Raw genomic sequence first — 14,137 nt, 5'->3', positions numbered from 1 at the left:
CGGAGTGTCACCTAATGGTGTTTTGTCAGGAATTGTTGTCCTATTTCTAAGATTTGATTGGGCTGGCCATGACTGGGATTGATGAAGCCTGTGGTAGGAAGAGCACAAGAAATAGCCTTCACCTGCAGGCACAGTTGATGGATATTTTCTCCTGTCCTCCAAATGTATGTAGCTTCATCCAGAGAAGGGGGACGTGAAACAGACAGCCCACTCCACCCACTCAGCTGGGACCAACTGCCATTTGGTTCTTTCTCCTGCAACTGCCATCCATCAGCATCCTTTCCACCTGGCTGCAGCAGAGGGACAGGTGGGAAAGTGCTGCACACACTATCATCTCAGCTGAGAAACTAGCTGCCATTTGGCTGTTCCTCTCACAGGACTCATTGGTGGTCATTTCCAGCTGGTCTTTTTTTTATATATAAAAAAGATACAATTTTATGAAGAGTTTTTGCCTGGATTTTGCTTTGGTTTTCTTGTCTCCTCTCCTCCTCATTACTATAGGCAAGGACTGTGCTGTTGATAATTTTTGTACACCTCCAGTTGTTACTGGACTATAACTCTCATCATCCGTAGTCACTGGCCATGCTCGCTGGTACTGATGGGAGTTGTATTTCAGCAGCATCTGGAGGGCCAGAGGTTCTACACATTTAATTTTAGGCACATTGGATAACCACCCAAAGTTAGACAAACTCAGAGTAGGCCTATTGCTTTAGTGCGTCTACTTTGAGTATGTCTTAATTTTGTTATGCTTATAAACAGTTCTGGATTCTGAGGCCTCACATAGCAGAAAACCAAAAACCCTGTTTGGTTTTGAAAGCGGTTGAACAGAAACTGCCAGTTCCCCCTGGCTAGCAAGGGAACAGGTTTGTAGTCTTTAAGATTGGGGCCTCCAGATGGGCAGGACTGCCACTAGCTCATGGGTGCCAAGGGGGGGGGCAGGAAGGCACAGCTGCCCCCCCATAAGTTAAAATCAATAAAAATACATAACTAACTGAGGTTCTGCCCCCCCAACCAAAAATCCTGGCTACACCCATGCACTAGCCTCAGAATTGTTAGTATGGGAAATAGGCTTAGAGCATAGTGTATTTCCCAAAAGTTACTGCTAAAGAGCATTTCCTCTTTTACCCCCTGAAGAGGGAAGGAAAGCTACCCTGAAGATAGGGTGATGTGGCCTTAGAGATACTGCGGAGTCATGTGCTAAAGGAAGAGTCACAAGTGCAGCCCTTATTAGCTCCTGCAACTGTATTACAGACAGATGCTTATCACTTCAGCACAGAAGATACATTGAGTCTCATGGTTAGGTTTTTCAGGGCTAGAAGGAAATAAGTGAGATAAAAAAACAGGACTGGAAGCTCTTCTGGTTGTTATGTTTAGCTCATTACTTACTGGAAAGATAATATTTCCCTTAGCTGAACTTTCCTGTGAATTTAAGTTAACAGAAGCAGCCTCACATAGAGTTCATCAGAGTAATCTAATTAGAATTTTCCAGGGTATGAATGGCAAAAGCCAGATCTTTATGTTGTATGCAACCACTTTCTGAAGCTGCGATACCAGGCCAAGATGTGATCCCATGCCTTCAGAAGGGAGGGTGATTCTATTGGGACTCCATTGCTTACCTATTTCCTAATTAACAGGCCATGAATATCTTTGTCTCATCAGGATGCAGCTTCAGTTTATTGGCTGGCCTGGTCCTCATACCTTCAGTGGCTGGTAGTGGATCATTCTGAGTTTGTGTACATTGTAATAAATTAACATATGCAAAGGACTGATGCTCAGAATTTGTTTTTTGTTGGCTTTAGTTTTGTTTACTGCTAACTAAATTGGAAAGTCAGTTAACTTACTGGAGTTGATTTCAAGAATGCTTGGCAGGTCTGTAGAAAGGTTGCCAAAATTGAGCAATTTCCTAATAAAACTTAATAGTATAGAGAAAAACTATTCCAAATTGCGCTTAATTTCTGCTCTTAATAATGTCATCTATATGTTTCCACAAAAGCCTATGCCATGATAAATTTGTTAGCCTTTATGGTGCCACAATTATTTCTCGGTGTCTAGCTGGCTCATAATTTATACTACAGATTTGTATTTCATACATTGAGGATCAGATCACACTTCTAAGAGCCAAAATTAAGTACTATGAAACTGACAATGGATATGGCTAATTTTTTTTTACAAGGATTCAGGAAATAATTTCTAGATGAAAGGAAATCAAGGCCCAAATTTCTGAAATATAGCTGGAACTATAGAAAGTTGAGATATTAGGAAAATACAGGCAAATCGCCCTGAGCTGTGGAAAGACATATAAAGATACTGTGCTTCTTAGTATGTCTGTATCACAGTTAGAGTAGACTTTAATAAAATTATGCATGTAGGGCAAATAGCTCTGAGGTAGAGAGCTTTTTAAGGCTTGATGGCTGCATTTCCTAATAGATCACTTTCTGGGGGCCACAAGACAGTGGTGGGTGGAGCAATACATGTGGCTCTTAGCTTTGCAAGGTAGGCTATAGTCCATCCACCCAAAAGCCAGAGGTTCCTACTTGTACATCTCCTCATCCAAGCAATCTAGAGGCATTATCACAGTACAAGGACATGTGTCACCTGGGCAAAAAAGGGGGGTGTCAAGGTGTGGAGCAGTGAGGGGTGTGGCCTATAGAGAGTCCCAAGGGCCAGAGAAGCCTGGAGGGCTGAGGTTTCCCTACCCTGTATAGATGTTAGAATGTGCTTAACTCACATTGAAATCAATGGGAGATCAAAGTGGTTAATAGTGAAATCACCACGTTGGGTTGCCTCAAACTACTCAGGACTTACTGGTAGCATTTTCCCTGAAAAAACTGAGAAATATCAACAATGTTTGTGTCGTTTATATTAATGTAGGTACAGGAAATACAACAATGCAGGTAAAGGAAAAACAAATAATGCCCACGTTTGCATGGAGAGAGAGATACCTGTAGTAATTTTTAGGACTTTGCCGGGGGGGGGGGGGGGTTAGCCGTATAGAAGAAAATCTTCATAGTTGTGAAACATGGCAAAACATGACAACTTTACATTACAAAAGCAGGAATTTATAGTAGGAATCAAAACACGGTGTCAGATAGTCCAAAAGGTACATACAATATGGCTAGTATTTTATTTTTAAAGCTTTTTTTCCTTTTTTTAAAAAAGCAAAGGTATCACTTCCTCAGTTATAGCTCTTCATTTACAGTTCTTAATTTCGGTTTCCATGGTCATGGATCAGCTCTTTTTTTTTATCTTACCTTTTGTAAAGCTCTCTTGACTATTAACCTGCTCACATTTGGTGCCTATAGCCAATGCTGTTTTTCTAGCAAAAAAGGTGCTAGAACTCACCATGAACACCTTCCTTTTTCTCTTATAATGAAAATGGCACCCATCTAAGAGGTGCCAGAACTGAGTTCTGGTGAGTTCTGGCTGAAAAAAGCCCTGCCTATAGCAATGATGCAGAAAATGGTGGGTTTTCTGTTGCCATAAGTGAGAGAGCAAACATCCATTAACTCATGGCTAACTGCTGAAGAGGACAGGGCTCCTACAGCTTAAATGGTTGTGAAGAACAGGGGATTTCAGCAACTGTATCTTGCATGAAATCCCCTCTTCTACATAACTGTAAAAAGAGGAGTCTTGTGTTTTTGCATCTGGCCACCCTAATCACCAGAGACAGTTCATTTTTAGAACTGAGTATGGCCAACCAGTAATTTAGCTAGGGGTAGCTAATGTGGTTCCCACCCACCACCCACAAAATGTTGAGACTGCAATTCCCATAATCCCCAGCCATAGTCCATCAGTATCTGGAGGCCACCATGTTGACTGTCACTGAGGTAGAGGCTGGCAGTATTCCTTCTATGTAAGCAGGAAGTAAAAAAAACAACACAGACTACTTCAAAGATGGTAATTAACTGATATTTTGGTGAATTGTGGAGTTGCCCTTAGAAACCCTGTATCTAATATAATGATAACATTTTTGATACCTTTTTTTTTTAAGAATGAGAGCTTAATAGGAAGAAAGTAGCAGGGGACTGAGCAACTTAAGAGTTGGAATATTAAGGACCAGCTGAGGAGTTGAAAGTGCTGCAGCAGTGATACTTGTGGTTCAGTCTTTCCATGCTTTGTTCTGAAATGGCTGAGAGCAGTTTGGCAGCGCCACTCTGGCCAAGAACTCTTTGTTCAGAGAGAAAGTTATGCTTTGTATTCCTAAATTGACGGGCAGCGTGTTTTTTATCTGTCCCAGTCAACCAAAAGCAGTTGCCTCAGTAGAAACTGTGAACATTAAACAAAATTAAAGAATCGAACTCATTAATATAATATTTTAAAATTTAGTTTGCATAGATCTTTTTCAAGAGCAGTGCAGACTGCAACTGAAAACTAAAAACTTTGATTTCTACAGTTAAGACAACTTTTTGCTGTAGATTATGAGCCTGTTCCAGTGACCTTTAAGCACTTTTAAGTCTTTTCAATTTCCATAGAAAAGTATAGCATGTTAAAATCTCTTCCAGTGGAATAAATGGGATTCAAGCATAGTAAACTTTGGCTGTCATTAAACTGGATGGTAATTACAGTACTCTCCTCAGTTGTTTTGCACCCAGTCAGAGGATGCAGCAGGGAACCAGGCAGAGGGCCTTCTCAATAGTGGTGCCCTCCCTGTGGAATGCCCTCCCAACAAATGTCAAGCAGATAAATAACTATATACAACTTTTAGAAGACATCTGAAGGCAGCCCTGTACAGGAAAGTGCTGCACAGTCCTAAGATGTAAGATGGGATTTCTTATTGCTGGCTGAGACAGGGAAGAGCAAAATGCCCACCAGAGCTTAGACACCATAACTAGCAGTGGGGGAGCCCCTGGGACTCTGTATTCTGCAGCTATTATATATACAATGTCAGTATAGTGTTTTCTTTCAGACACAACGGAAAATTTAAGGTAATGTTGTTGCAAAACAAAAACTCTGCTTTCACTATACAGTAGAGGGGCTGAGAAAGTATTTTAATTAGCGCTGCAACTTATTTTAATTCCTTCCCATCCCAATTACTTACAGAAAAAACCATAAAAGATCTCATTCACATCATCCAAGCTTGAATAATTAGTTCTGAAAGATTAAACTTTTGTTCTAGGGATTTACTGCCAAGATACAGTTGTTCAGCCAAAAAACAAAACAAAAATCCCTTGGATACTCATTTATTTATTATTTTAAGAATATACAAGGGCTGTTTTTTTTGGTTGTTGTTTTTTAAAATCAATTTATTACATACAAAGCAAAGTGTGCAGGCAACTGTGAAGAGAACGAGACAAAATAAGGAATGGTTAAAATTTAGTAAGTTTCCAGCATGTCCCACCCCACCCCCACCCCCAGCTACCATTTTCATAATTCAGCACTTTGGAATGGGCTGCTGTACTTTCAAAAATAGCCATCTAGCCTGTTTCACAACCCACGGAGTGCTTGAATTGAAGGCAGTATTCCTGTCCAGGCTCTTGTCACACTTTTAAAATGTATTTATGTGTGATTAGTAGTTTCAGGATGTGGTTGACACATTCTGTTATTGTTAAACAATTGGGAGTCAGAAACCTTTCTCAAATCATTCACAAATTGTTCCAGTGATCTGTCAGTAGGCCCCAATCATTTCATGCTGGAGACACTGATGATTTCCCTTAAACCTGTTAGCCATGTGAAACCTACAGTGGCAAGAATGTACATTAGATTCATCTTCCACACACTGTATACAGCCACACGTGTTAAGTGACACATAGAAAGCTTAATGTTTGTTTTAGATAACTTGCTGTTGCTGCTGTAAGGAAGGACTTATGAATGTTTTCGAAAGCCGACAACCCTATAGCTTGAAACCACTGAGTCTTACCCTTTTCTTGGTGCTTGGTGTGATAATACCCCCCCCCCTCAGTTTTCTTCCATAAATGCATTTAAATGTTTGAAAAATTACCACTATATTTCCCCTTCATTTTCCTTCTGACCAATTTCCAAGGCAGGCAGATTAGAAGATCCAAGGGAAGGTGGAACGAGAGGACATCCGTTCCATATCCTTTAATCTAGTGTTGCTGGGTCTGCAGGCATAAAATTCCTCAAGCGAGTCCATTTCAGGAGGCAACAAAACTGCACTGAATTTAAGAGGAAAGATAATTAATGCAAACTGAGTAGAGCACCCAGTTTCTTTTTCCAGTACAGTAAAGTAGTGCAGTAGTACAGGAGGTGCCTTGGGAACTGAAGATCGCTTTGAAAGCGCTAAATGGCTTGTTTGACAGGAAAATGAAGGGTAGGGAGAAATAAAGTAATAAGGGGAAAGGTTTTCCTTACATTGGACTGTTGCAGAGTTTCCTTAAAAGAAATGTGTAGTGGTTTTGTGATCTGTGAGAGGAAGGGCCTGGAGTTGTGGAAAATATGGGGGGGGGGGGAAGTGTTGTTGTTTTTGCTATGCAAAAAAAGCATCCATTTCTTTGAAAGTGTCCTTTGCAAATGGTGTAATAAACAACCTTATCACAATGAATCTTCTCTTTCTTTGCGTGCAGTTGTCACTAGAGATTTGTAACTCTTTTCTTGGTTCATTGTTCCCTGGCCAGTGTGTACTCTACATTCAGTGGTGCCAGAATTAAGATGAAGCCTGCCTGTTTCAATAAGGCCGCTTTGTTGTCAAAATGGCAATACTTGTATAGAAATTGGATTGACTCCAACAGCGCTTGCACGATACACAGCAATACTATTGTCATGTGATCTCCTTTCTTACTTACAAACAGCCTTTTCTCAGAAGAGGTCCTTTTCCCTCTCCCTCCTCCTTAACCCAAATAAGGAGCGGAGGTGGGGAGGGGGGTGGGGAACCATCCGCAAATTCATTCTGTGTGCATAACTTAGTTTTGAAACCAAGTCTGATGATTTGAGTAAAGTAACAAGATCAGATTAAGTTGCTGCTAAAGTAGGCCATAGATTCGTGTCAGTTTCATTTTATTGAACGTTTGATGAACTTGAATCTGATCAGCCACGTGTTCTATCTAGGCCTGTGCAAGAAGACTTTGTGGATGTGTGGATATTTGCACATTAAAAATGTACATAGAAGAAGTTCCTGCCTGGGAAATAAAATGCAACCCATGTAGATAGCAGAAGTTTGGTCTCTTTTTCACCCAACACATATACCCAGTGCACATGATTATCACATCCAGTTGTGCAGTACAGGTTACTACATTTCAGGCATATTCTGCTATGTGAACTGGCTCATACCATGTAGTACCTTCCCTTTGTCTATGTATATTTGCTAAAGAGATGGTATCAGTTAATTTCTAGAGGGTTGGCTATGTTAGACTGTTTCAGCAAAAACAACATAAACACTTGTGGCACCTCAAAGACTCACAAATTTATTGTGGCATAAGGCCTCCTGGACTACAGTCTGCTTCATCAGATGCATAAAGTGTTATCCTGAGTTGCAGCTACATATATACTAAGCTACTAGGCTGCTGAGGGCAGATTTTCCTGCAATGGTGAAAGCTGCAGTATTTCAGTGATAAGGACCCGTATGAACGTAATCAAGGTTGGCTGCAGCTTTCATGGAGTACTCAGTTGTTAAAAACACATTTCAACAGTCATATTGCATGTGTTTGAGAATCCTGGCTCAGTCAGTGCTCCTAGCACATGTGCATGGTTATTTAAAGGCCAAGGCCTTTAAATTTTCACTTCTACACATTTGCTGCCTTAAGTGTGAGAGTGACCACAATAGTAGCATGTGTAGGAGCAATATAATCACCACCCACTAATTGTAGCAACTGGGTATCCACAATCCACTTAAGCGGATTTTATATTATTTTTGATGGTCATGCTGATGGATTTGGGAGGAAACCAAATGAAAAGATGGCAGTTATTCAAAAGGACATTTCTCATTCATTGCTTTCACTCCTTGGGTTGAGAAGCTTTTCATCAGAATGCAGAATCTATGACGATTTTACAGATAAGGCCCATAATCAGAAATAAACAATAACTTAAGTTCTCTGTTTACAGATCTCAACGTTCATTTGATTTTGTGTCCCAACGCAACAATTTTCAAGTAGTCTTCCATTGTTTGGAATTGGCCAAAACCTCAAAAGAGGGATATAACTAAATGAAAAGCTGCATTCTCCTGTTCTTGAAAATCTACATTCACATGAAAAGAAAGAAGAGCAAATCACTAGTCTCAAATCCTTGAAGTTCAGAGAATTGACTCAATATTTGTTACCTGTTATCTTAATGACAAATACTGCAAACAGAGGTCCACATAGGGCTGCAATTCTAGGTACCCTTGTCTAGGCGTAATCTCTGTTGAATTTAGTGGAATATATGAGTTTATGCTGCATGTGATACAGTTACTTTATAGCTAACATAATCCTGTTGAATGAAAATATACCATTCATAAAAGTGGTTTGCTGCAATTCAAAAAAGTTTTTAATATTTAAAATGGAAATTGAGCCATTATTGGATTTGCATACCATTTTTGGCAATATATGCCAAAATAAAGTTAAAGTCACAACACATAAGAAGTTACAGGCTGAAAGCAAAACACATCATTCAAAAAGCTTTAGGAGGATCATGAAGCACTCTGTTTCCATCCGTGTAAGATCTGTCAGACAGAGTTCACTCAGAATTGCTTACCTTTTTAATGTGAGCAGTATAAATGCCAAATTGTGACTAATTACTGCTTGATGATCTTATTTTAGAAGAATGACACGTGCGCACACAGAGGCAATTGGGGAATGAATTTTCGGTGGAAACGGAAGCTAAAAAACAACATGTGTTTGGTTCAGTAACTTGTACTGCAAGCAGTCCATATGCTGGCTTCTGTTTCTGTACTGCTAGACTGTAAACACATGGCTGCACTTTTGCAGTCCTGAATTGTGGCCTTTTACACACACACACACACACACACACACACACACATTGTGTGGTTTTTGTGTGTGCGCGCATGCACTTTTCTGCTTGTTTTTGTACAATAACTGTGCACTAGTAGAAGCTCAGACATTTGCTCATATGAGTCAGTAATCTAAGAATAAGAAGTACATTTTTAGGAAACATTGTGCTCTGTGATCAGTGTTTGTAAATCTTGGGGGATGAGAGGGGAAGGTGGTGCTTGACTCTGAAGCTTTCCGTTTGCTCTTGCTAAGGATTTATTTTAACAACTGAGCTATTGCACCTAGCAAAATTTTTAAACAAACAAACAAAAAATAATTTAGGGGGCTAGTAATAGGACCAGTGGTTAGCGTCTAAGAATATCCTCTGTCATCTCAAGTACATTCATTTTTTATTTATTTAAAGCATTTTTACCCTGCTCATAGGCTGAAGTAGTCCAAAATGACTTGCAAAGTGAATTAAGGAAAGAAAGAAATCCAGACCCCAATTCTTCAAGTTAAATAATGGTTCTTAACTACATTCCAGTCCAGCTATACAGTAATAGAATCCCCATTTCCACATGTTAACCTGTCCGAGTCCTTTCCCCTTTGGTTCTCAACACCCACCATCTTAAGACCGCTTCCGACTTGCCTCCAAAATCCATTCAGATGCAGATACAGAAACAACTGTGCCACACAAATCTTACTGGCCTCAACACCATCTGAGTCTCCTTTTCTAACCACCAGAAACTACCCACCATTCATTTCACACCCTCCTCCCCCACCCCTTTAATGCAAATCAGGAACATTTATTCTGAATTTGGTGCAAATTGCAGATTCCACATTCATTGATACCCCCTCAGATAACTTAAATGGAGGGAGCTGCTGGGAATCCTAGAATTCTAAAAGGATGAGGAAGGATGTCAGTTCCTTGTTTCAGAAATCTGTGACAGCAAAGCCACAAGCTCAATCCCAGCACGGGAACAGGAGTCTCTCAGGGCTCTGCAAACTGACATTTGCTGCCACCAACCCCTCCTTTTCCTCTGAGCTTGAGGTGAGGAAAATTCTTATGGCTCCAAGTGAGTAATTTTAGTTATGGAGAGGAAGGGAGCAACCAACGCTGTCACTCCCAGGGGGAGTAGGGGGGGCTTGCTTTCCTTGGTCAGAATCCCACTGACACACCCTTGTAGCATGAAGTGGAACGATTTGGACATGTGAGGGCAAAATGCCTGTTTTGCATCTAGCACAAGCACCTCAATGCCAATTTTAAGAGGTTTAGTGAAAGAAGGCTTAAGCAGGCAAAATGGTACAAGGTGCATGAAAGAAAACAAGGAAATATTTCAATGCTTTCTATCCCAATGTAGCTACAAACAGGTGACTAGTCTCCTCACGAGTAACGTCACATCTTGGATGTTCAGAGTGATGTATGCTGACAACATTCCAGCTTTCAAGGGCTACTGACCCAGGTGGGCTCTGATTGACAAGTTGATTTTAAGTAGGTGACTCATGAGAAGGCCACATACTTCAGGAAAAGTTGCTTTAACACCTTTTGGGAAATTGGAAAGTGGGCTCATTGTTAGAGTCTGCCAGATATATTCCTTCTTTCCTGCAAGTCAGAACTCATTCCTCAGCTTGTATATTAAGGGAAGACAGGAAGTCTTCATTTGAACACAGTGGAAGACTAGAGGCCCTGGGTGATCTTGAAGTGACAGGCTAGGTAGTTAGGGGGAACTAGATCAATGCATATAAATTTGGTCCTTTTTGAATGTATCTTATTTGCGCATGCAAATCTTAGCTCTATGGTTGATGCGGTTAGGGAAGGCTGCTTTAGTGTGTCCAGATCGTGTCCACTCCGCGGAAGTGAATGTAGAATGGAACTAGCAGCAGTTGTGTGCATATTCATGTGCATGCACGCAGGTGTCAGACCAAGCTCTGGGCAGAGGTGGCAAAAAGCCTCCCTGGCACTTGAGACTGACATGCCTGCACAGATCCTTAGGAGCGCATAGATTTATCCATGAGTCTTGTATCCCTTTAATTGCAGTGACATATTTACTATTTATTTGCATTGCTGCACAAGTGATCCAGTTACTGTCTGTCAGAGTACTTGTGCTATATATTTATGTACCAAGAAGGTCATTGAAGCTTGTAGTTGCCAGAGTCAATTCAGCCAGACCTTTCGCCAGTCTATTCCTGTGCTCCTGACACTGTGCTTGCCTCTTAAAAGCAAAGCAGCAGCAACTACTATTCTGCTAAGGCCGCCAAGTGCCATAGTTCCTCTTCCTCCTGTTGCTGCTGGAAGTACTGCTGGAGCTCTTGGAAGAGAAGGGGGACTTTATGAGTAGTTGCAACTTCTGTAAGAGCTGATGGGGAGTAACTAAGAGTGTAAGTGGCAAATGGAGTTCAGATTTTACTTCTGCACTGAGCTCAGTAGGCGGCCGTAGGGAAGGTGTTATGTTCACAGAATCAGCTTCCTATCTGCAAACTATGAACGATAATTTTGGACTATCTTACAGGGTTGTTGTAATGATAACTCTTATTAAGTATGTTGAATGCAGTATGTGCCATAAAGCATGTATGTTTCCTGACATCAAATATGCTTACCTATGTACAGGTTGAATTCATCCAGAGAACTGCTTTCTGTGGAATTAGCCTTGAAGCAAACCTAGGGTCAAACTATAGTTGCATGTAACTTTGCTCCAGCATTCCTTTTAAGGAAAAACAGATGTGAGAAGCTGCCAGTATGAGTGTAGGAATTGCTTAACCCTTTCCCCTCTGGCTGTTTCATCTCTTAAAATGCTCCCCTACCCCATCCCCACCTGCCAGCTGCTTTTCCACACAGGGAGGAAGAGGAAATTTCTTCATGGGTTTTTGGTAGATTTTGAGTACCAAATAGTCCAAGGAGAAAGGGGTTATGGGGCCTCTTTGTCATCTCTCTGCCCAAACTGGCATCTTCTTCCCACCAATAATTCTACTAAAGAGTGTAGCTTCCTATCTCTACTTCTGCTTTTTTGTTTTTGTTTTTTAAAGTTGCTTGCAGATTTGCACACAACTGCACTTCACATAACATTTGGCTCCAAGCAATTTGATACACAGGGATATCTAAAAGAACATTCAGGAACAGTTGATGTAGATCAGGGGTCAGCAAACTTTTTCAGCAGGGGGCCAGTCCACTGTCCCTCAGACCTTGTGGGGGGCCGGACTATATATTTTTTGGGGGGGATGAACGAATTCCTATGCCCCACAAATAAGCCAGAGATGCATTTTAATTAAAAGGACACATTCTACTCATGTAAAAACACGCTGATTCCCAGACCATCCGTGGGCCGGATTTAGAAGGCGATTGGGCCAGATCTGGTCTCTGGGCCTTAGTTTGCCTACCCATGATGTAGGTCTGTGAAAAGGGTTCCAACTTCTGTGGTTGGGTGATTGCTTGAGGCCTGCTTCACACATTGTGTGACAGGAAGCAAGTGTTTTGACACTGGAGGTGCATTTGCAGGGGTTGAGCACACCTTAACAACACAATTTCACATGGCCCTTACATCATTCAACAAGAAGTACAGGGATAATAAGTGGTCAGCTAGAAATGCTAAATACAAAACTTATCAAGTGATATCAGTTAATACCCAAATAATAATGCAGTGTGTGATTACAGCCGAAGAGATTTGCATTGCAAGTTCCTGCTTGCAAGTTTGTTTACCACTGGTCCTGACACAGTAATAAAAAGTGTAAAGGTAAAGGGACCCCTGAACATTAGGTCCAGCCATGGATGATTCTGGGGTTGCGGCGCTCATCTCGCTTTATTGGCCAAGGGTGCCGGCGTACAGCTTCCACGTCAGGTGGCCAGCATGACTAAGCCACTTCTGGCGAACCAGAGCAGCGAACAAAAACGCCGTTTATCTTCCTGCTGGAGCGGTAACTATTTATCTACATGCACTTTGACGTGCTTTCGAGCTGCTAGGTTGGCAGGAGCTGGGACTGAGCAACAGGAGCTCACCTGTCACGGGGATTCGAACCGCCTACCTTCTGATCAGCAAGCCCTAGGTTCTGTGGTTTAACCCACAGCGCCACCCGTGTCCCAAGGCATTTATTACTGGGAATTTAATGTGGCAAAGCATATTTCTCATTTAACCATCAATATCATTATGTTTCTTTTCTGTTTCTTTAACTTTAACAAAATGGGGTTCAAGCAGATTCCCGGATGCTCACCTTTGGTAGGATTTAACCACAAGAGAAAGATGGATCACAATGTTTAATTCTACAGCACATTTTCTTATACTATTAAAGATTATTCATGGTTTACCCAACCATAAAAGAGATTTCATTTAGTAAAAGTGAATTATAAACTCAGTTTTACACCATTAAGATTGCATTGCATAATGTAGGCAGTTTTTAGTTCGGGAAAGGAAAAGGATCTATCTTTGCTCTAGTACATTAAGAACATCATGTGATATGTACAAAAAGACACAACCTCACTTCAGCCCCAGCAAGGATGATGGGAGTTGTAGTCCAACAACAACTGGAGGGCCACAGGTTCTCAGTCCCTGATCTAAATAGGTAATTTGGTAGCTGCTACCTATCTTTTTCAAAATGGTCGTGTTTAATCCAACTCCCAAGGCTAGCCCAAACAAGCAAATGTTACAGTACTTCCAAAAAGTTCCCTGGGCATGGTTGTTGTCATATCTGCAGTGCAGCTAGACACACAGATGGTAATTTGAAGACAGCTTGCTCGTGGATCCCAGTGACTATAATTGGTCACAATGAAGGTCTCTCAGGTATCCTTGGCAATAGCCAAGGCTGGACCAAGACTTTATGCTGTCTGAGGTGAAAAACAAGATGGCCCCACTGTCACCACCATTTCACATACAGAAGCAAACAGAGTGGAAGTTGAATCTGATTTAAACATGCAGCATATTCTACCACATTTGAGACCATCAGACAAGATTAGGGGACCTAGGGCAGGCTGTGTGGCACACACCTCACTGCCACTGACCCCACAACCCTCAACACCTGCCAGCAGTGGTGTCACTCTGCCTTAAATCAGGACCAGCCCTAACCGTGGGTGTAGGCAGGGGGGCAGCTGCCCTCCACCAGTCAAGAGAATAAATAAAAATAGTAACCAACTAATCAATCACATCACAGGTAGCTCGGTTCTGCACCCCCCAACAAAAGTCTTGCACCCTCTAACATAAATCCTGGCTATGCCCATAGACACCAGAGAGTCACTTTCCAGAAAACAGCAATGGCCTAAGAGGTGTGTCTCTCACACACTGTCCCTTTAGTCA

The 14,137-nt window shown here is 41.4% G+C and overlaps 1 protein-coding gene across 2 annotated transcripts in view; it reads left to right on the top strand.

Moving 5' to 3' along the window:
- Nucleotides 1-14,137, top strand: part of FOXO3 (forkhead box O3) — a 114,399-nt gene that overhangs the window by 41,579 nt on the left and 58,683 nt on the right. The gene's annotated exons all lie outside the window — the stretch shown is intronic.

Source organism: Podarcis cretensis (genome assembly GCF_951804945.1).
Source record: "Podarcis cretensis genome assembly, chromosome: 3".
Taxonomy (NCBI): domain Eukaryota; kingdom Metazoa; phylum Chordata; class Lepidosauria; order Squamata; family Lacertidae; genus Podarcis; species Podarcis cretensis.
The sequence above is the reverse complement of the archived record's forward strand: the minus strand, read 5'-3'. Positions and strand labels throughout refer to the sequence as shown.